The sequence below is a fragment of the Ambystoma mexicanum genome, chromosome 8 (assembly GCF_040938575.1).
Source record: "Ambystoma mexicanum isolate Mex_15411 chromosome 8, UKY_AmexF1_1, whole genome shotgun sequence".
In the NCBI taxonomy this organism is placed as follows: domain Eukaryota; kingdom Metazoa; phylum Chordata; class Amphibia; order Caudata; family Ambystomatidae; genus Ambystoma; species Ambystoma mexicanum.
The window spans coordinates 368,024,971-368,048,765 of record NC_090929.1 but is presented as its reverse complement, the minus strand read 5'-3'; the positions used below and the strand labels follow the sequence as shown (position 1 = coordinate 368,048,765).

The 23,795-nt window shown below is 54.9% G+C and overlaps 1 long non-coding RNA gene across 1 annotated transcript in view; it reads right to left on the bottom strand.

Moving 5' to 3' along the window:
• Positions 1-491: 491 nt before the first annotated feature.
• LOC138473592 (uncharacterized) overlaps positions 492-23,795 on the bottom strand; it is a 52,444-nt gene continuing 29,140 nt past the window's right edge. Inside the window, exons 2-3 of the long non-coding RNA XR_011268801.1 lie at positions 1,374-1,582; positions 492-758 (exon numbers count right to left, since the gene is read on the bottom strand). This is a non-coding gene — a long non-coding RNA (uncharacterized lncRNA). The remainder of the gene's footprint in view (positions 759-1,373; positions 1,583-23,795) is intronic.

The following is a 23,795-nucleotide window of genomic DNA, read 5'->3' as shown; positions in this document are numbered from 1 at the left end:
AAAGGTAATAAGGTACCAGTGTTTTTGTATACATCATGATCGACTGAGAATGATATTGAAAAAGTATTGAAGGCAGTAGCATTGTTCTTTTTGGATCTTGATGATATAGCATACTATTTTCATTAGTATACTTAGCGGTGTTGGTGACTTGGACAATCACTTTCATTCAATTGTCATCATATTACTTCACTGCTTTTATTTTCTATGACTGTCAAAGTGTGATTATCGTTAACATTTAATAAAAGAGTTGTGTATTCCTAAATATAATAAAATGAAATCTAGAGTACTTGAGTCAGGAAGTAACATGTGCACAAACAAAAAGAATAAGAAATTGAATTGCCTTTACAATGCAAGCTCTGAGTATTTAGTTTTGACTTTATGGTTTGTGCCTTGTATGTTGTTGAAAATATGAGAAAATATGCAAGGAAACTAAAAACTTGAAATGAAACACATTAATTTAAAATAATTAGAAAATAAACAATGCAAAATCATTAGATACATATATTTTTTATTGAAAGTAAAACATTTTGATAAAATGCATGTTTTGTAACAAAAGGTTGATGGTATATACCAACTACAAATTATACTGATCAGGTTGTCATACTCTCTGTAAAAATCCCTTGTATTGTCCGGAGGCACTAAGAAATTGATCACGAATGGCTCGAACCACACAGGCAGGTATGATATGTCGAACGCGGAATCCAAGTATTCCATGAATCTTCTATGTAAACGTGTGATAGGCCACAAGCCTGTACCATCTGCGTAAAAGATAGAGAAATAGCTTTGTTGAATGAATCCAATAATTCTATTTATCTTGTGTGGCCTATCTTCTAAAATACAAGGCATTGGTATGAATTCAAAAACATACTTTCTGAGTAAAGAAGTCACAGTCCAAAACTTTTGAAGTGAAGCAAGGTAAACATAGACATGTATGTACGCATTTGAAAAATAAAAGAAAACTGGAACATTAATTTTTAATAGCTTGAAAGTAAATGCAATTGTATTGCTAAGTCACAAAATAGAAGATAAAATAGTTTTGCATGAACAAATAAAATACATTTTCAAATATATCTAAATATATATTGTGAGTGAACCCATGATATCACAATGTACTAGAAGAACAACATAAAAGGCTCTAGTGCAAGGATGTCTCAAACAAAACATATAGACACAACATTTACTCATTACTAGGAGAGAAAGGGCAAACAGTTGCTATAAGTTTGTGCATATTCACCATCAGCATTCTCAACACAAATCTTGTAAGGCATGCTGCCCTGAAGTCATGCAGCTGGGTAACGTATATTGGTGAAAGCTCTGGCCAAGCAGCCAGAGTTTTCTTAGCAACAACAGTTCTCCACCAAAGTTGGCATTACCTCACATCGATGGCAGGTACACCAAGCAGAAACATCTTCCAAGCGACGAGGATCAGGATCCTGGGAGTGATTGCCACGACATTCACTTGATTCACTGTCTGTTTGACTACTTTCTCTCTCAACCATGTCCTCTTTGTTGTACTCCAGCTTGTAAAGAGAGGGCTGAAGGGATGCTATTTTCCTTGAGGATTTAAGAAGTAGAAAATCAACTGTGCAAGAAAAATAAAAAAAATAGCTATTTGTATAAAATAAGGAATTGAGGTTTTATTTTAAAATGACACGTAAAAGAAAATTTGGAGAAGAAGCAGGCAGGCTTTAAAAACACATAGTGCAAAGACAACAGGAGGAGACCATACGTTGGAAAGTGCTCATTGGCACAGGGAAAAAATAACTGATGTAAATATATGATTTAAATATGGTTTAGTAAAGACATTTGCCAATTATGCAATAATAATTTTCATTGAAAGCGCTTACAGAGTAAATTCATTTGAGCTAGTGTAAGTACCTTCTTCAGTTGAATTTGTCATAGCTGTGAGGTAACTGAACAGAGCAACAAGACGTCATGGGGGCTTGTAATGAAATAAATGAACATCAATGCAGCAGAAATTTAAATGTTGTCTGTTCAGAAAGGGTTTGTTGATACTTATCGAGGAAAGAGGCGTCTTGCAATTCCGATGGAGGTAAATCAATTGATTGCGCACAGATGACGTTCAAAAGAGATCTGCACTGGCATTGTGGGGGCATAAGCGTCTAATGATGTCAGCTTGAGTGGCGGGTGATCTGATTTACTGCCCTGAGGGTACTTGAAATTAAAGTGATGGATCAACAGATAAGATTATCACAAGATGGCGCTATCCCATCTGCGAGTTTCCGCATGTGTAAATGTCCAAAAATCAAAGGTAAGATGTTTTGGAAAGAATTTCGGATTGACGAATTTATGCTCGAAAATACATGCCCAATTCATTGGGCAAATAATATTCCATTTAACTCAGTCTCAATGTCTTCTCTATTTTTTTCTAAATATGTATATGACACCCATTATACTTGACTTCCTGTCTATGTGTTGCCCTCTATCTGTCACACTCTATTTTCCCTTTCTTTAATTGGCCCCCTCCCTATATGCTTTATCCTCATAGGTCTCATTCTATCTATGACCCTCGGCTTTTGTCTCATTCTCTAGTTGGCACACCTTCCGCTTATGTACCTCTCTGCGTGTGCCCCTCTTCATTTACCAGCATCTCGATTTCTGACGCTCTATGTGTGGGAGCGTCTCTACTTGTTTATCTCTCAAATGTTCTCGCTGGGTTTCTCTCTGGGTCCTTCTGGGTTTCGGTAGGTCTCTATCACAATGTCTAATTGAAACACTCTCAGTATGAAATCCTCTTAATTTGGCTTCCTATTATTTTGACTCCTACTCAATTTGCTCCGCTCTCTGTTCCAGCACTCTGTTTGACTCACTGAAATGTCAAAGGGAGGAAGGAGCCCTGCGGCAAGAGGCAAAAGGTGCAATGGTTTGGTTTCCCTTTATCCATCTGGTGCAATTTGCCAGGTGTGTTATGGGCTCTGTGAGCACATTTATACTGACCTGATTTATGCTGGCCATAAAATAGTACCTTGGAGATATATGTGAAATGCTATACTTCCCTCAAGCTGGCTCGAGGAACCATTGAGTTCATATCCTATTTTACCAAATGGGTGCTCTAGGAATCCATTCCAATTGGCTGTTAAACGTGTGACAGCTTGTTCTCATGATGCTCCAGGTATAACACATGTAGTAACATTATAGCCTTTTACACTCACTCCTAGTTTGGTAATTGGCGAGATATCAGGTCCAATGGGTCTACACTCATCATTCTGCATGACACATGGTTTAAAATCAGTGTCCTACTAATGTGCTTACATAAGTATGTTGTGCTCCCGGACACCCTCTCCCGTAGTGCCAGCTAATGTGGTAAAGGCGTTCCTGGTAGTTAAGAATTGAGAGTGCTCAGGTTGTCCATATCCTCGTCTACTCAAAGTAACCCACTGGACCACTACGCTTATCAGTGTAGCACCCACACTGCTCATCGGGTGCTCCTGAACAGGAAGACTCTTGCCCATGGCTGTGAGGTGCCAATTGCAGTTGCGAGAAATCGCGGGAAGTCTCGAAGCTTCCTCGGTTGAGCTGAGTGGGCACTCGGCCACAGTGCATCTAAAGTATGCTCTCACTGTAGTACTCTGGGAGGGCGCAGTGGGGGTTGGTTTATTTGTCTTAAACTTCAAGCTTTACCATTCCAGTCCAGATTGTTTACTAGCCCATTCTGTAAAACACAAGCCAAGAACATCTGGCAACAGCCTCCTGCATGCTTTTGCCCTGCAGTATTTTTTGTGTGGATCTAAATGAAAACTGTGGGGGATACAGAATTCTCTTGCAGAGATTCGTGCCGTTGATAAGAGCGAGAGAGTGGCAGCAAAAGAAAATGAAGGTTTATAAATGTATGTCAAGCAGCAGCAGTGGGACTGTCCAGTATAGGCTCTATAATGGCAATACTTATATAAATAGATGTAGACATTGGTGTTGGAGCGCGTTATATGCACTGGTGTCCATTTTGAAATGTGGTTCTCTTTTTTCATTTCAGCCAAATAGTTCAATACCAATGAAGACTAAGCAATAATTAGTTGCTCCATCTGCTGGGAAATGCTGGCGTCGAGTCATGCACGAGCGCGCACCGATCTGGCAACACAACGCGGTGGAACAGAAATAGAGAAATGGTGTTCCCATTCACTGGGGCATGGCCCAACAACATCACACCAGTTCTCTACATCTGGAACCAACACGTCGATCCCATTTAGCCACACACCTTTTACCAGGGGAGTGACATTGCCTGGCAGGTAGGAATGACAGCTGTCGAGTCAGCATTCCTGGGATGGTATTAATAGAGAAAAAAGTAGCAAAAAGCTTTCACGGGTGTGTAAAATGTAGGACATGTTTACACACAGAAGTGGTTTAAATGAGTAGGTACTTGCCGGTAGTGAGTACCTGTACTTCTTGGAAGCCAATACTTTTCATGCGGGAGTACCGGTACGTCTCAACAGTAAGCAGGTACTCTTGGGTAGTGCCTCCCTGGCCTTTTGTGTTTCCATTTCAAGCACTGCCACACACTAATTGCGGCTGCGCGGGCACCAGCTCATGTGCTAAGGAAGCTCTGCACTGCGTGTAGCACCGCGCACCACTTCTGCAATCCAGCCACATTCATCTCTATCGATTATCCTTCTTGAATTAGGTCCTTAAATGTGTAGGGTAAAGTTGGAGACCAACCAATGCTTAATTTGTAAATAGAGAAGCGCCAGGTCCCAGATATTTTCCAGGCCCTGAATGTGCGCGCCCGGAATGTACACGCTAAAGAGCCCCAAATGTAGAGGTGCAGTAAAGCTAGAGTCATGGCACATATACATGTACATGCCAGCCCGGCTGCTGAACTAGTGATCTACACCTGGTACCATGGTTGTGAATAACACACACTGAAGTCACCCATCCTGCTGCATAAATGCTGCTAGTCAGCTAGGCTAACTAGGGCAGTGTGCTGGCATGACAATCACATTGTTATTCATGAAACGTGATAACTAGCGCAGCATCACCGGTGTGGCTCCCACTGTTGGTGCATGTTGTGTGACTAAGATGGAATGGCAGTTAAAAAAATAAAGTTGCCAAAGCATAACAACATAATACAACTGAGTCTGAGATAATACGTGCTGGAGCTCAGCCCTGGCAAACAACCCTACAAATTAAGCATTAAGATGTGGGGTGCATTTAAGGCCCTAAGCAGAAATCCCCTTCACCTCAAAACCACATTTAAACATTGCCATGAAAAACACCTGTCCTCTGCTTCCTTGGCACATGTGTGGCAAGCATTTGAACCATTTACCAACAATGACTGTGCTTTGTTCCCTTGCACATGTGTGGCAAGCAGTTGAACACTGCTTTGAAGAATGGCCCTACGTTTGCTTTGCTTTCATCTGAACCACCAAGTTATGCGTTGCATTGAAAAACGGCTCTACATTTGCTGTTCTGTCATCGGAATACCAAAGTCGGGCACTGCATTCAAGATGGCCCTGCGTTTGTTTTTCTTCATCTGAAATAACACAAAGTAATGCGCTGCATCGAAAAACAGCCCTGTGTTTGCTTTATTTCATCTGGATGCCAAAAAGTTAGGCAATACATCCGAAAACAGCCTTGTCTTACTGTTCATTCACATGGGGGGGCAAAAATTTCACATTGCAACCGACACGGCTTTTGTTTTCCCTTTCATGTAAGCGGCAGCACTCTGAAACACTGCAAATGAAAGAAAACGGCTTAGTTTGTTTTTTACTTCCATGTCAAATCAAAAGAACCTTGTGCAGAGGGGCAACCCCTACATGCCTACGGACCAACTACAAATGCAAACCCATTCAAGAAGGATAAATCAAAAGAATCCCCTTACTTACACAACTGCATTTTAAACATGGGATGAAATCCGACTTCCACACGTGTGAAAGAGGAAAAAGGAAAATCACTTTGAAAAGCCACTGTGTATGGGTAGCTTTGCTTGTACAGAATTGTCAGTGAATATGTTGGGGTTGGGGGCTGACAAAGCCATGTATATTATGTTTTCCCCAACAAGACTTCAATCAAATTGGCAGAGGCTCAGGAATACCAGTAAAAAGTTTGGCTCAGGCAGGAAAAACTCAATTGGCATTCTTGCCTCCCCCTGGATGTCACACTTATAAGTGAACTATTCTGCAATGACATATGAGTTGGCTGATGGTGTGATAATTACCTGTTCTGCCAGACTAGGGGGCAGAACTAGCAGAGAATACAAAGAAAGCCAGTGGGGCTAGTGTTTGACCAAGAAGTGCAAGTTCCTCCAGCACTCACTCTGAAGGACAAACTGACAAACTTCAAAGGGTGCCATAAAAGTATTTTGTTGCAACCTGCGCCAGGGAGAGACAGTTTGCTGTGGGGGGTGAGGCACTGCCCCCCATATATGACAGATCATCCAAATAGACATTGAAGGACTGATGCATTTTAGTCATTTTTCCCAGCACCCAGAATAAGAAGAAAATGTCGTTTTATGTTAAATTTAAATGCAATTTTCAGGCAGATGTTAAGAGACTAAAGGGCCGATTCATGGAACAAACGTGCGCCGAAAATCGTTGCACAAGCAGGCGCAAGCAGGCGCAAGCAGGCGCAAGCGCAAAGAAACAGGCGCACGCGCACACGTGCGATTCTTGGAAGACCCTGCGCGTGTTCACCTCGGGATGTGCGCCAAAGCCGTGCATGGCGCACAAGTCACTGCAACATCCCGAAAGGCGTGCGCGACGCGCACAGTGAAAGCGCACAACCTCGGCGCATACACCAGAAAGTGGGCGGGAGTGGCGTAACGCGCGGAATGGGGAACAACGCGCGAAAATAAGGGCGTAACTGGGGATGTACTGCAGGGAAGCAGACGGAACGCCCACACGCACTCGAACCACACGTATTCGTGGAATCGAATAGGGCAAAGCCACGCACAGCCAAAGACATGCACAAGCTGAAACACGTCCGCCACACGAAGGCAGGCGGTAGAGTCCCAGCGCATCACAAAAGTGGCAACATACAGCAATTGGGCCTGTGCGAGCGGGGCACGTGTATTGCGGGGGTGCGCGGGAAGCAACACATGCGATCGAGCGGGGTACGTGTATTTCGGGGGCGCGCGGGAAGTGACACACGCGATCGAGCAGGGTACGTGTATTTTGGGGGTGCGCAGGAAGTTACACACGCGATTGAGCGGGGTACGTGTATATCGGGAGTGCGCGGGTAGTTACACACGCGATTGAGCGGGGTACGTGTATTTCGGGGGTGCGCGGGAAATTACACACGCGATTGAGCGGGGTACGTGTATTTCGGGGGTGCGCGGGAAGTTACACACGCGATTGAGCGGGGTACGTGTATGTCGGGGGTGCGCGGGTAGTTACACACGCGATTGAGCGGGGTACGTGTATTTCGGGGGTGCGCGGGAAGTTACACACACGATTGAGCGGGGTACGTGTATTTCGGGGGTGCGCGGGAAATTACACACGCGATTGAGCGGGGTACGTGTATATCAGGGGTGCGCGGGTAGTTACACATGCGATTGAGCGGGGTACGTGTATTTTGGGGGTGCGCGGGAAGTTACACACGCGATTGAGCGGGGTATGTGTATTTCTGGGGTGCGCGGGAAGTCACACACGCGATCTCATCAGGGTACGTGTATTTCGGGGTGCGGGGGAAGTATCCCACGCAACATCAGCAGGGTACGTGTATTCCAGGGGTGCGCGGGAAGTTCCACACGCAATTCCATCAGGGTACGTGTATTACAGGGGTGCGCGGGAAGTTCCACACGTGATATCATCAGGGTACGTGTATTACAGGGGTGCGCGGGGAGCAGCACACGTGAATTGCACGTGTGGGTCCTCCCAGGTGTTCTCTCTACACCCTCCACGGCCCCTGGAGGTGGCTCACACCACAGGGGCCTACCCAGCACATGTCATGCAGGCACCCCATCCACCATGGCCATGCCCACCAGCCAACCCACATGTCAACTTGCACTACTGCCCACCAACGCATGTCCCCCTGCACCCCCAGCCACCAGGGGCACCCTCCACCAGGCCCCCACCCATGTCCCCCACCACCCCCACCCCCCCAGTCACCAGGGGCAGTCTCCACCAGGCCCCCACCCATGTCTCCCACCACCCCCACCCCCCAGCAGTGCAGGGGCAGCCTCCACCAGGCCCCCACCCATGTCTCCCACCACCCCCACCCCACAGCAGTGCAGGGGCAGCCTCCACCAGGCCCCCACTCATGTCTCCCTGCACCCCCACCCCCGAGGAGTGCAGGGGCAGCCTCCACCAGGCCCCCACCCATGTCTCCCACCACCCCCACCCCCCAGCAGTGCAGGGGCAGCCTCCACCAGGCCCCCACTCATGTCTCCCATCACCCCCACCCCCCAGCCACCAAGGGCATCCTCCACCAGGCCCCCACTCATTTCCCCTATCACCCCCACCCCCCAGCCACCAGGGGCAGCCTCCACCAGGCCCCCACTCATGTCTCCCTGCACCCCCACCCCCCAGCAGTGCAGGGGCAGCCTCCACCAGGCCCCCACTCATGTCCAACTCATGTCTCCCATCACCCCCACCCCCAGCAGTGCAGGGGCAGCCTCCACCAGGCCCCCACTCATGTCCAACTCATGTCTCCCATCACCCCCACCCCCAGCAGTGCAGGGGCAGCCTCCACCAGGCCCCCACTCATGTCTCCCTGCACCCCCACCCCCAGCCACCAGGGGCAGCCTCCACCAGGTCCCCACTCATGTCTCCCATCACCCCCACCCCCCAGCAGTGCAGGGGCAGCCTCCACCAGGCCCCCACCCATGTCTACCACCACCCCCACACCCCAGCATTGCAGGGGCAGCCTCCACCAGGCCCCCACTCATGTCTCCCATCACCCCCACCCCCCAGCCACCAGGGGCAGCCTCCACCAGGCCCCTACTCATTTCCCCTATCACCCCCACCCCCCAGCCACCAGGGGCAGCCTCCACCAGGCCCCCACTCATGTCTTCCTGCACCCCCACCCCCCAGCAGTGCAGGGGCAGCCTCCACCAGGCCCCCACTCATGTCCAATACATGTCTCCCATCACCCCCATCCCCAGCAGTGCAGGGGCAGCCTCCACCAGGCCCCCACTCATGTCCAACTCATGTCTCCCATCACCCCCACCCCCAGCAGTGCAGGGGCAGCCTCCACCAGGCCCCCACTCATGTCTCCCTGCACCCCCACCCCCCAGCAGTACAGGGGCAGCCTCCACCAGGCCCCCACTCATGTCTCCCTGCACCCCCACCCCCCAGCCACCAGGGGCAGCCTCCACCAGGCCCCCACTCATGTCTCCCTGCACCCCCACCCCCCAGCAGTGCAGGGGCAGCCTCCACCAGTCCCCCACCCATGTCTCCCACCACCCCCACCCCCCAGCCACCAGGGGCAGCCTCCACCAGGCCCCCACCCATGTCTCACACCACCCCCACCCCCGAGGAGTGCAGGGGCAGCCTCCACCAGGCCCCCACCCATGTCTCCCACCACCCCACCCCCCAGCAGTGCAGGGGCAGCCTCCACCAGGCCCCCACTCATGTCTCCCACCACCCCCACCCCCCCGCAGTGCAGGGGCAGCCTCCACCAGGACCCCACTCATGTCTCCCTGCACCCCCAACCCCCAGCAGTGCAGGGGCAGCCTCCACCAGGCCCCCACCCATGTCTCACACCACCCCCAACCCCCAGCCACCAGGGGCTTCCTCCACCAGGCCCCCACTCATTTCCCCTATCACCCCCACCCCCCAGCAGTGCAGGGGCAGCCTCCACCAGGCCCCCACTCATGTCCAATACATGTCTCCCATCACCCCCATCCCCAGCAGTGCAGGGGCAGCCTCCACCAGGCCCCCACTCATGTCCAACTCATGTCTCCCATCACCCCCACCCCCAGCAGTGCAGGGGCAGCCTCCACCAGGCCCCCACTCATGTCTCCCTGCACCCCCACCCCCCAGCAGTGCAGGGGCAGCCTCCACCAGGCCCCCACTCATGTCTCCCTGCACCCCCACCCCCCAGCCACCAGGGGCAGCCTCCACCAGGCCCCCACTCATGTCTCCCTGCACCCCCACCCCCCAGCAGTGCAGGGGCAGCCTCCACCAGTCCCCCACCCATGTCTCCCACCACCCCCACCCCCCAGCCACCAGGGGCAGCCTCCACCAGGCCCCCACCCATGTCTCACACCACCCCCACCCCCGAGGAGTGCAGGGGCAGCCTCCACCAGGCCCCCACCCATGTCTCCCACCACCCCACCCCCCAGCAGTGCAGGGGCAGCCTCCACCAGGCCCCCACCCATGTCTCACACCACCCCCAACCCCCAGCCACCAGGGGCTTCCTCCACCAGGCCCCCACTCATTTCCCCTATCACCCCCACCCCCCAGCAGTGCAGGGGCAGCCTCCACCAGGCCCCCACTCATGTCTCCCTGCACCCCCACCCCCGAAGAGTGCAGGGGCAGCCTCCACCAGGCCCCCACCCATGTCTCCCACCACCCCCACCCCCCCAGTCACCAGGGGCAGCCTCCACCAGGTCCCCACCCATGTCTCCCACCACCCCCACCCACCAGCAGTCCAGGGACACCCACCACCAGGCCCCCACCCATGTCTCCCACCACCCCCACCCCCCAGCAGTGCAGGGGCAGCCTCCACCAGGCCCCCACCCATGTCTCCCACCACCCCCACCCCCCAGCAACCAGGGGCAGCCACCACCAGGCCCCCACTCATATCTCCCACCACCCCCACCCCCCAGCCACCAGGGGCAGCCTCCACCAGGCCCCCACCCATGTCTCCCACCACCCCCACCCCCCAGCACTGTGGGTCACCTGCCAGCAGGCCCCCACCCATGTCCAACCATGTTCCCCACCACCCCCACCCCCCAGCACTGTGGGGCACCTGCCAGCAGGCCCCACCCATGTCTCCCACCACCCCCACCCCCCAGCCACCAGGGGCATCCTCCACCAGGCCCCCACTCATTTCCCCTATCACCCCCACCCCCCAGCAGTGCAGGGGCAGCTTCCACCAGGCCCCCACCCATGTCTCCCACCACCCCCACCCCCCAGCAGCGCAGGGGCAGCCTCCACCAGGCCCCCGCCCATTTCTCCCACCACCCCCACCCCCCAGCCACCAGGGGCAGCCTCCACCAGGCCCCCACTCATGTCTCCCTGCACCCCCACCCCCGAGGAGTGCAGGGGCAGCCTCCACCAGGCCCCCACCCATGTCTCCCACCACCCCCAACCTCCAGCAGTGCAGGGGCAGCCTCCACCAGGCCCCCACTCATGTCTCCCATCACCCCCACCCCCCAGCAGTGCAGGGGCAGCCTCCACCAGTCCCCCACTCATATCTCCCACCACCCCCACCCCCCAGGCACCAGGGGCAGCCTCCACCAGGCCCCCACCCATGTCTCCCACCACCCCCACCCCCCAGCACTGTGGGTCACCTGCCAGCAGGCCCCCACCCATGCCCAACCATGTTCCCCACCACCCCCACCCCCCAGCACTGTGGGGCACCTGCCAGCAGGCCCCACCCATGTCTCCCACCACCCCCACCCCCACCCCCCAGCCACCAGGGGCAGCCTCCACCAGGCCCCCACTCATATCTCCCACCACCCCCACCCCTCAGCCACCAGGGGCAGCCTTCACCAGGCCCCCACCCATGTCTCCCACCACCCTCACCCCCCAGCAGTGCAGGGGCAGCCTCCACCAGGCCCCCACCCATGTCTCCCACCACCCCCACCCCCAAGCCACCAGGGTCAGCCTCCACCAGGCCCCCACCCATGTCTCCCTGCACCCCCACCCCCGAGGAGTGCAGGGGCAGCCTCCGCCAGGCCCCCACCCATGTCTCCCACCACCCCCACCCCCCAGCAGTGCAGGGGCAGCCTCCACCAGGCCCCCACTCATGTCTCCCATCACCCCCACCCCCCAGCAGTGCAGGGGCAGCCTCCACCAGCCCCCACTCATGTCTCCCTGCACCCCCACCCCCGAGGAGTGCAGGGGCAGCCTCTGCCAGGCCCCCACTCATGTCTCCCTGCACCCCCACCCCCGAGGAGTGCAGGGGCAGCCTCCGCCAGGCCCCCACCCATGTCTGCCACCACCCCCACCCCCCAGCCACCAGGGGCAGCCTCCACCAGGCCCCCACACATGTCTCCCACCACCCCCACCCCCCAGCACTGTGGGTCACCTGCCAGCAGGCCCCCACCCATGTCCAACCATGTTCCCCATCACCCCCACCCCCCAGCAGTGCAGGGGCAGCCTCCACCAGCCCCCACTCATGTCTCCCTGCACCCCCACCCCCGAGGAGTGCAGGGGCAGCCTCTGCCAGGCCCCCACTCATGTCTCCCTGCACCCCCACCCCCGAGGAGTGCAGGGGCAGCCTCCACCAGGCCCCCGCCCATGTCTCCCACCACCCCCACCCCCCAGCCACCAGGGGCAGCCTCCACCAGGCCCCCACTCATGTCTCCCTGCACCCCCACCCCCGAGGAGTGCAGGGGCAGCCTCCACCAGGCCCCCACCCATGTCTCCCACCACCCCCAACCTCCAGCAGTGCAGGGGCAGCCTCCACCAGGCCCCCACTCATGTCTCCCATCACCCCCACCCCCCAGCAGTGCAGGGGCAGCCTCCACCAGTCCCCCACTCATATCTCCCACCACCCCCACCCCCCAGGCACCAGGGGCAGCCTCCACCAGGCCCCCACCCATGTCTCCCACCACCCCCACCCCCCAGCACTGTGGGTCACCTGCCAGCAGGCCCCCACCCATGTCCAACCATGTTCCCCACCACCCCCACCCCCCAGCACTGTGGGGCACCTGCCAGCAGGCCCCACCCATGTCTCCCACCACCCCCACCCCCACCCCCCAGCCACCAGGGGCAGCCTCCACCAGGCCCCCACTCATATCTCCCACCACCCCCACCCCCCAGCCACCAGGGGCAGCCTTCACCAGGCCCCCACCCATGTCTCCCACCACCCCCACCCCCCAGCAGTGCAGGGGCAGCCTCCACCAGGCCCCCACCCATGTCTCCCACCACCCCCACCCCCAAGCCACCAGGGTCAGCCTCCACCAGGCCCCCACCCATGTCTCCCTGCACCCCCACCCCCGAGGAGTGCAGGGGCAGCCTCCGCCAGGCCCCCACCCATGTCTCCCACCACCCCCACCCCCCAGCAGTGCAGGGGCAGCCTCCACCAGGCCCCCACTCATGTCTCCCATCACCCCCACCCCCCAGCAGTGCAGGGGCAGCCTCCACCAGCCCCCACTCATGTCTCCCTGCACCCCCACCCCCGAGGAGTGCAGGGGCAGCCTCTGCCAGGCCCCCACTCATGTCTCCCTGCACCCCCACCCCCGAGGAGTGCAGGGGCAGCCTCCGCCAGGCCCCCACCCATGTCTGCCACCACCCCCACCCCCCAGCCACCAGGGGCAGCCTCCACCAGGCCCCCACACATGTCTCCCACCACCCCCACCCCCCAGCACTGTGGGTCACCTGCCAGCAGGCCCCCACCCATGTCCAACCATGTTCCCCACCACCCCCACCCCCCAGCACTGTGGGGCACCTGCCAGCAGGCCCCACCCATGTCTCCCACCACCCCCACCCCCCAGCCACCAGGGGCAGCCTCCACCAGGCCCCCACCCATGTCTCCCACCACCCCCACCCCCCAGCAGTGCAGGGGCAGCCTCCAACAGGCCCCCACTCATGTCTCCCATCACCCCCACCCCCCAGCAGTGCAGGGTCAGCCTCCACCAGGCCCCCACCCATGTCTCCCACCACCCCCACCACCCCAGTCACCAGGGGCAGCCTCCACCAGGTCCCCACCCATGTCTCCCACCACCCGCACCCCCCAGCAGTGCAGGGGCACCCACCACCAGGCCCCCACCCATGTCTCCCACCACCCCCCACCCCCCAGCAGTGCAGGGGCAGCCTCCACCAGGCCCCCACCCATGACTCCCACCACCCCCACCCCCCAGCCACCAGGGGCAGCCTCCACCAGGCCCCCACTCATGTCTCCCTGCACCCCCACCCCCCAGCAGTGCAGGGGCAGCCTCCACCAGGCCCCCACTCATGTCCAACTCATGTTCCCCACCACCCCCACCCCCCAGCACTGTGGGGCACCTGCCAGCAGGCCCCCACCCATGTGCAACTCATGTTCCCCAGCCAACATGTCATCACAATCTAGATCCCTGGTCCCTATGGTCAGCCTCCAAATGCAAAACACCCACCCGAGTATTGCATCCACCCACTCATAATTTGCAATTACATCACAGAACACCAATTGCAAGTTCCGAAACAAACACAATTCCCTCACATACACCCGATGGGTGTCAGTGAATCTCAAAACACATATCATGAAATGCATGAAACCAATGAGATACCACACATTGAAGTTCACCAAAAATAATATGTATTAAAGGAAACATCAATAGAATAAAAAATGAAGAAACAGAAACGTGAATGTACAAAAATGAAAAGAAGCATGTCTGTCAAAAAAAGCAAAACCAAAAATAAAAATCCAAAGTAATGTCCAAAGTCAATGTCCACAAAACAAAATCCAATGGGAAATAAAAAAGAAAGCCATTGCTCCATGGTTAAAAATAGAAAAAAAAATACAATCCAACTGTCAACAATGTACATGGGAACAATCCAGGGTCCATTATCCCAACAAAATAAAGGAAACCTATCTAACTACACTAACTAATAAAATAAACTATATACAAAAATGTGGCCAATGTCCGAAAGGTCCAAATAAAATAAAAACAAAAATGAAACCTAACACTACCTAGAAACTATGTACAAGGGCAGCGGGCTAGTTTCACGGCTCACTTGTGGATGTTCCGGGCCAGGGCATCATCGAACTCCTCCTCAATGTCCCGGAGGCGGTCCTCCTCCATGGCCCTGAGGGTCCGCAGGGCCGCCGACGTCTCCACCTCCAAACCCCTGCGGATTGCCTCGAGGCACTCGGCCCGCCTCAGGGCCCTCCGCATGGAGTTCTCCGCCCTGACCATTGTGAGCCGTGCCTCTTCCGCCCGCTGCCGCTCCGCATCTATGGCGTGGCCCAACCGCTGCCACACGGAAGACACTCTCTGTCCTGGGTCCTCCTGCCCTCCGGCCGATGCCTGCCCCTCCGATGTCGAAGGCCCCGAGCCTTCATGGCTCCCACCACGTTGCTGCTGCTGCTGTGCCTCTGCCCGTGCACTGCCTCCTGCTGCCTGCACATCCTCCGCCGGCTGGGGTGCAGTTGTTGATGTGGCCACCCCTGCTGGACGTCCGACTCCCGACTGTGGCAGGGATGCCTCCTCCACCAGCCTGGCCGCACCGTCAGAGGCAGCTCCACAGGGCACCCAGGTGACTGATGGGTGGGAAGATGGCACAGAGGACGACTGGCGCGTAGGGGGTCCAGTTGAGGAGGGGGTCGGAGCAAGCCCCATCAGACGGAGGAATCCGGCCTGGGTGACCTGTCCCAGCAGGCTGACGTGGTCAATGAGCCATTCGAGATGACTCGCAGTCTCTTCATGAAAAGACTGCAGGTCACCTCGCATGGCCCGTTGACGCAACGCCACACCAGCCAGGACAGGCACAACCCGGACCTGGATAGCCACGTCCGCAGGCAGAGGAAGGCCAGTTGACGTGAGCTCATCCCCTGCCTGAAAACGGGTCTGGACCTAGGCATCCCTGCTGGTGCAAGATGATGCAGGGACAGGATCGGGGACAGGATTGCACACAGGCACCTCCGTGGCGGCATGTGCTGCCTCCTGTCCCTGGTCCTGCACTGCACCACTAGCACCAGTGGGATCCCCACCTCCAGACCCCGTCTCTGGTGCTTGCACGGCCTCCTCCTCCACCAAACCCCCCACCAACCTGGATGACTCCGTGCCATCTTCCCCTGTTGGGCCCTGTGGGGTCCCAGCTGCCCCTTCTGCTGCCGAGGAGTCCACCTCCAACCTCCGCCTCTTGGACCTCCCCCCAGCAGCTGCGGCCTGGGACGCGGCACTGGACTCCTCACTCCCCGACGAGATGACAACCTGGGAGGGGAGCCGGGCCTTGCGTCTCCGGCTGGCGGTGGGATCCCCGCTGCTGTGCTCCACAGCACCTTCTCCGCCCTCTTCATCAGTTGACGCTGCAGACAGGGAGAAACAAAACACAGGCATCAGAGCACTGTACAATGGACACATACACACATGACAGTTGTACATGAGTGGCATTGGCAAACCTCAGACATGTCATCACAATCCCCAACACACATGTCATTACAACTCGCACACATGAGCCATACCACAGCCATATCGCAACTGCCACCACCATCCATACACATACAACAGCATGAGCAGCCAAAGGTGAGCCAGACATCACATGCAACACAGGAAGTGCACCACACATGTACACACACCACCACACTTGCATGCATGTGTACACCTCTGCCAAGTGTCGCACTGTTCATACGGGCATCCATGTCACATCTGCCAATCAGGCTTCCACATACCGCTGTCACATGCATCCATGTTGCATCACTGTTGCACCCTTGTCAAATACACACACATGCACATGTACACAGTGCTGATACATGCAGCCGAAAACAACATACATGCGTGACATCACGGACATGTCTACTTACATACACATTCATCCAAACATGTGTACCCACACAACTGCATTTGGCATGCAAGCCTACACACACAAGCACCATCCATGTCTCACACATTACAGCCCTCGTATGTGTCAGCTCCACGGCCCTGTACACCCCCACCCATACTCGACCCCATACAAACAGATGTGCAACCTGCACACTACTGAATAATCACCACACGCACTGTTCACAATCAGGATGCATGTACACTCACCGCTCGACTCCAGACGGGTCTGCTTCTCAAGGACCTGGACGTGGAGCGCTGGGGATATGCGTTCCAGGACCCTCATCTGTTCTTCCGACAAGTGGCCCCGGCGCCCCTTGGCATCCGCTGCCTTCAAGAGGCGCCGGGCCTTGTTCAGGGTCCTGGACCTGAAGTCCTCCCAGCGCTTCCTGACATGTTGTAAGTCGCGGACTGCCCCCCCCTCCGCATTGATGGCAGTCACAATGTCAGTCCAGATCCGAGTCCGTTCTTCCTTGTCGGCGCAGGAACTTCCGAAGAGGGCATCATACTGCCCCAGGACTTGCTCCACCAGGACACCAACTTCGGTGGCACTGAAGCTGGTGCCCCTCTGCCTCTCTGGCCGGGGGTTGTCAGTGGTCACAGATGGTGTTTGCCCCGACATGAGAATCCCAGAGGCAGGAGTGGGTGGGCAACTGGGTCCTGGGGCTGGGCTGTGGAGCGATGGAATCCCAGTCGGGAGTCTTCGGTTCCAGCAGGGGTGGTCAAAGCAACAGAACCCCTGGCTGATGTGCAGGCAGCAAATGGCAGGGCACGTGGGCAGCAGGCAGTCAGGCAGCAGCAGATGGCAGGTGGGAGCGTGCTCGGGGCGCTGGCGGGCAGTAGTTCGGCCTTCTGGGCAGGAGCGTGGTCTTCCGTGTGCTTACGCATGGCCAGCTTGATACGGAGTGATTTGGCACGTGAAAAATCTGCACGTCAGCGTGTAATACGAGGAAAGGGCCCATGCGCTTAAGCGCGCGTGGAAAACTGTACGTCCGCGTGTAATACAAGGAAAGGCCCTTACCGCGTATGCACGGCAGCACGCATATGCGATTTCATTGGACCAAAGGCCCTTAGCGCGTGAGCGCGTCTGTGACGTGACGCGCGCAGGTGTTTCCCTCATTGCACGTGATGACAGAACACACGTGGATTTCCACCAATCGCGTGTGAAAGTTCCCGGCACCCCGGAACACACGTACCCAGGCTAATCACGTGTGGAACTTCCCGCGCACCCCGAAACACACGTACCCAGGCCAGTTGCGTGTACGCTCACTCCCCTCCGATCACACGCGATGACACTCGGACCGTATCCGAATACGGGAAACCCGCGCACGGCAAAAGACGTGCACAGGCGTCAACGCGTCTGCCACACGAAGGCAGGCGGAAGCGTCCCCGCGCACAGCTTAAAAGTGCGCGCAAACAACAAACGCGTATATACAGCTATGATGAATGCCCCATTTGTCGCTGCACTGTTCGTGGGACACCGCAGGAGGAGAATAGCCAGGGCACGCATTTTCGCACCACGGACAAGCCTTTTTGGGATGCCTGACGACCAGGCCTATGGCAGGTATAGGTTTCCACCCCATATCATCCTAGACCTGGTCAGGGAGTGGGAAGATGACCTCACATCCCCCCACCTTTTGCTCCCAAGCATTGAGCCCCTTGGAGAAGCTGCTCAATGTCCTGCATTTTTTGGCCACTGGGTCATTTCAGCAGACCACTGCCATAGTGGGGGGGTCTCATAGGCCACGCAGTCACGCTGCCTACACCAGGTACTGGCAATCATGACAGCGCGCCCCGCACATATACATGCCCAGAACACCCGCAGAAAGGCAGGCCGTTGTCCTGGATTTTTTCAGGGTGGCACACTTCCCCAAAGTGCTCGGTGCCATAGATTGCACCCATGTGGCCCTACGTCCACCTAGGGCCATTGAGCACATCTACCGAAACCGCAAGCACTGGCATTACATCAATGTACAGGTGGTATGTGATGCAAAGGGAATCATCACCTCTGTCTATGCAAACTACCCTGGCTCCACCCATGACAGTTTCATATACAGAATGTCCCCCCTGAGCCGGGCCCTGGAAGCTGGGCAGCATGGCGACACATGGCTCCTAGGTCAGTACAAATGCCCTTGCACATGCATGCAAGTCACACACAGACAAATATCCAAACCCTAATAATCTCAACCATTATCACCTCCCCAGGGGACAGTGCCTACCCTCTGAGCAACCACATGATGACGCCAATCCGGAACCCCACCACACCACCCCAGGTAAGATACAACGCCGCCCATATTGCAACCAGGGGCATAGTGGAGCGCACATTCGGAGCGCTCAAGTCACGTTTCCGCTCCCTTCACCGCTCTGGCGGGCAACTACTCTATGCACCACCAGTAGTGTGCAGGATCATTGTGGCAGCATGTTTCCTGCACAATGTTGCAACACGGCAGGGCGTCCCGGTGGACATGGTGGTGCCCCCACATCCCCAACCACAGGCACAGGCGCTGCCCATGGGAGGGGACAGGGCACGTGGCGAGGAAGCCCGGACCCAGCTTGTGGCCACATTTTTCACCTAAACTCCCACCCCTGCGGAGTGCACACAGGCCTGGCACATACCAGGTGACAATCGATGATGACAAAGAGACAGTTAACTGTCACAACCCTACCACCCTGAGAAAGTTGCCATGGAAGTGCCACATCGTCTGCATCCCTAGCTACTTAAACACAAGCTATCCTGTGTGACCAAAAGGCACACATATGACATATGACATGATATGGGCCATACACAAGTATTCCAAGGCGCAATGAGGCAGGGAGGGGGGAACAAGGGAACACAGAGAACGGTACTACTAGGCCAGGTGTCATTGGGATTGTGCAAGTGCAGGGGTAGGGGGAATGGGAAAAGTGCAAGGGGAAGGGTGGGGGGGGAGTCCAGTACAGGGGAAGTAGCCCAAAAAAATAATACATAGGTCGCCTGGTGGCACCTACAAAGGTAAGTGCAGACAAGTGCTCGGAAGGGAGGGCTGTAGGGATAGAGAGACAGTACTGCAGTGCAGGGGTTTCCAGGGAGGCAGTGCAAGTGGAGAGTGGCTGGGCCAGGGACCGAGGTCGGTGAGAGTGGCCCAGTTGCAGCTCCTGTGCAGTTCCAGTGGAGAATTCTGCAAGGGAGAGGCAGACAGTAAGCAGAAGCAAAGAGGAAGGTCTTGAGGTGCTTCCAGAACTGGAGATGATTCCCCTCAAGTTCAAGTCAGGCCGGAAGTCTGTTCCAGGGGGAGGGCCCTGCTGCGGAGAGAAATCTACCCCCAGCTAGTTGCTCTGAGAAGCGGATGACACAGACATGCAAGGTGTGCATCACACACACCTGCAAACCAGGCCATGGCCATCACTGTCATGTCACTCAAACCCTCCCAAACATCAACATGACATGGCACGCAATACCCATACACCAATGCAGTAACGATAAGGTACACATTGCCATGCCCTAAATGCACAGTGGCATCGGACACTGCTGCCTGACCCAGAATCAGATGAAATGACAGACCAACAACCTCCCACCCAAAATAAGTCATTTCCAAATGCATTACAACAGTCGTAGATGTAACATAACAATGAATGCCTGTCTACATGCACATTATGCATTGCAAAATCAACACTGCAGCTCATGTGTGCAGTGTCCTACTCCTGCATCACACTGCTCAGCGCACAGCACAGTGAACAGCCATTTTGTGTGATGCACACCCTGAGCATCACATCTAAGTGACAGACCACGTCAAACATCAAATTAGGCATGTACTGGATCCATGATCGGTCACAGAACAAGTGCTGCCGGGACACAGTGGGCACCAGAAGGCAAACAGTGTACACGTGGATATGCAAGGGTCGGAGTACATGTAGTGCATCAGAGTGCAAGTGTGTGGTTCTGCAAGGACATGCACTCCACATATGCATGTGCACTCAAGTGACCATCAGTGTTCCCTACACATCACATGTGAACATCCACCATGTGTACACCCCAGCATGTCAAACCACAACTATCCCCTCGCACCTGAAAGGAAAACACAACACATGAACAGGCATTGATCAGCAGAACACAACATGTACATAGGATTCCACCATTACTATGTCAGAGTTCCCATCACACTGCAGGGCAAGGCAACTATCAACAACAACCCCCCTCCCTCACAAATGACCATGACCCACTGAACAACTGCACCTGGGTCATGGAGCCTCCAAACCTCAATTCCACCTGGCCACAGGATCACCTTTACCCTTCGTCACCATCTCCCACCTTGTGTGTAAAAAGATGCCTGAACCCTCAGAATCCACACTCATTTCCAAAATCACAAAATCGAAGGCATAAAAACGAACCCGAACACCCTCCAGTAGATGACTTGACGTAGCAGTACCTCACAAAGGCCAAGTACTACCACAATGATGCAACAACCAAGGTAGCACAGCAAAACAATGTCACGACAGGATGTGAGACATGTGTGGTACATGACATAGGATGATGCACCATGAATGGATGTGTACTGTCACAGGTCCCCTGTACAGGCGCGGGAGTGTCACGAAACAACCACCCCCACCATGTCCCCGGTGCCTGCAAGGTCAAACTCACACAGGCCCCTGAGACCCTGGTGGGGAATGAGGTTCAGGGATATGCAGTCGGGACAGGTGTTGACACACTGGATGACTGGAATGAGCAGCAGGAGAGGGGAGGAGGAATGACACATGAAACTAGGGAATGCACGAAAATGTACAACCTGCATGAACACATACACAATCCAAACAAACTTGGACATCATTGTCATGGCCTTCTGTAGTCCAGGCTCAGGAGTGGTACGAACCAACCACCCCCTCTAGGGTTTTGGCGCCTGCAAGTTCGGGGCTTACACAGGCATCCGCAACCCCAGTGGGGAAAGAGGGTCAGGGAACGTTGCTTGGATAGGCACGGGAAGCAGGAATACCGGGTAGAGGGTACAGGTTTCAAAATTGCATAGGATCACGGGTGATTAGGGAGAAAAAAACATACCAAATTGAACCACACATACATCCATGCATCAGTACACTCCCCAGCAAGCCTATGCAGAGCAGTTCGTAAGAAAAACAACAAGACACTTAGCTCTGGTTTTGAGTGCTGGCCTCCTGCCTGCGCACTCTCAGATCCGGTTACAGGAGCACTGCAATGCTGCAAAGAGAGACACAGTCAACAACCTGTACGTGCCAATTGCACAAAAACACAACACCAAACATGCCCCATAGCAACAGACTACTCTACAAACAGACAATCTGTGGTTGATGCTTCGTACCCATATATAACATCACCCCTGTGACGGGTCATACACAGTCAATGCAGTAAGGCAGCCGCTGCTGGGTGCGTGGCAAATGGAACACCAATGTGTCACAATTCACACAACATGCAATGTTCCCTGGGTAAGCAGACAGACCCATATAGCAAGCCATGACTACAGAGCAAATTGCGTACCACCATGACCGAAACAAAGTTGGCAGTGCATTTATCATGAAGTACGTGGAAAAGACATGCACTGCACCCGAGTATGTCCCTTGCTGTATGTCCCTGTGAGCTGCCCCTTTCCATGTCTCGGAAGGCTACATGGTTGATACAAGTGGCTCAATGGACCTTGGTGTACCGGAGGGTATGTGCCACTGCCCCTGCATGTGTCCCAGACAACCCTACTATCAGCAGCCATCAGTCCACAAACACATCTGAGCTGCATTGTGTGCTTCAACACCAATATTCGTCTAAGCTCACCCTCAGTGCTGTGACTAAGCCTGCATGTGCAACTCGCCTGGTGCAAGCTTTGCTGTGTCGTGGCCCCCCTGTGATGCTCACCTTGCCTGGAGTTCTTTGGAACATGTCAGCAGTTCTAGTGCAAACACTGTGCCTCTGCTTCTGCACACATGTGCATGTGGGCACCAACAAACGGGTCCAGAATTCCGTCGTCCAATGGGCCATGTCTGCTGGCAAAGGTGCTCTGGAGGCTCATCCCCCTGCAGAAAGGGCATGAAACACATGATTAATGCTTCACAGTCATCTGTGTGTGTCTCATCAGGCATCTCATTACTTGACCATGTCAGAGAGTCACATCACAAATCACACCATCAGTCCGTCTTTCACCTCCAAAGTGTGGAACACTATCTACAGCATGAATTGCAACAAGCACATGTACAGGAAAGATATGAAACATACTACACAATGCATAGCAATCAATGTCCACATTAATCATGACACACCCCATCTAGCAAAGGCTGAACAGTGGACAATGACACCTAAATCATCCCCACTAGGGGTGTCAACACAAGTCACACAGCACCAGACATGCCACAGATATGACAGTCCAAAGCCCTTGTGTAAAATGCTGTAACACCGAACCATCCTTGCGAGCCCATGGATAAGGGAGGCAGGAGTGGCATATGTGAGTCAAGGAACCCAAGCAGCAAACACATACACAAGACAACCATGAAGGGCCCAGCTGGAACAGACAGTGGATGCCTTCAAAAGCCACAAAGCACCGCACCGTCACATGAAAGCACAAAAGACTAGCAATTTTAAACTAAATCAACTATTAACTAATTACACTAACTATGGAAAACCTACATTACCTATTTAAACTAACTATCAAACAGAAACTTAACTAACTAAACTAAAAGAAAAATCAAAAATGGCCACATACGACCCGGGGGGGTGGGGAGGCACCCAGGAGGGGGGAGGTACAGGGTGCTGCTCAACATCCACATGCGATGATGCTGAGCCAAAAAAAAATCCTCCATGGGCTCAACACCTGCACAGCACGACCTATGTGGGAGATAGATGGTCGTCCGAGTCTGGCTCATCCTGGAAAGGAGGACGTGGCACAGTAGCCTGGCCACGCCTAGCCGCAGCTTGCCCCTCGTCGGCAGCAAGTCTGCCGGATGGGTGAGCCTGGTTCTGTGTGGCGATGTGATGTAGGTCTGCATGCAGAACCTCCCGTGATACACGTGCTTCCTCTTGCAAGGTAGCATGTGTAACACGGAGTTCCTCCTGCAAGGCCTGGCTGGACAACCGCTGCACCTCCCGGCAAGCCTGTAGCTCAGCCGAGATGGTACACTCAAGCTGTGCAAACCTCTCCTCTGCCTGCTGCCTCTGGGACATCATAAGGACACCCAGAGTGGATCTGAGGGAAGCATACTCCTCCCTCAGGGCATCCAT